Source organism: Fukomys damarensis, unplaced genomic scaffold (genome assembly GCF_012274545.1).
Source record: "Fukomys damarensis isolate Sample0158 unplaced genomic scaffold, DMR_v1.0_HiC HiC_scaffold_1, whole genome shotgun sequence".
NCBI classification, from domain to species: Eukaryota; Metazoa; Chordata; class Mammalia; order Rodentia; family Bathyergidae; genus Fukomys; species Fukomys damarensis.
Genome location: NW_022900913.1, coordinates 20,059,267 through 20,059,620, shown reverse-complemented (window position 1 = coordinate 20,059,620; position 354 = coordinate 20,059,267).

The window sequence follows — 354 nt, the reverse complement described above, 5'->3', positions numbered from 1 at the left end:
ATAAAATGGTAACTGTACTCTGTGTGTGTGTGCGTATATATATTTATATATGTATAGCTTTCTAGCTACACTCAGACTAGTTCAATACTGAAAAGTCATTTACATCATTTGATATATTCACAAGAAGAGATCTTGAGAAGTGACCAGTGTATGTTATACTGGTAATGTTCTGATGCATTTTCAAAAAGAATTTCAAATGTCTATTTGAAATAGCAAAATAATCCAATTGGTTTATGACAAAGTATCAAAGTATTTAGATATTTTTGAACACACATTAAATTTAATATATTTTAAGCCAAAATAAAAAGAACAGGATATGCGTAATGCTAAACCACATGACATTCCCAATAAATC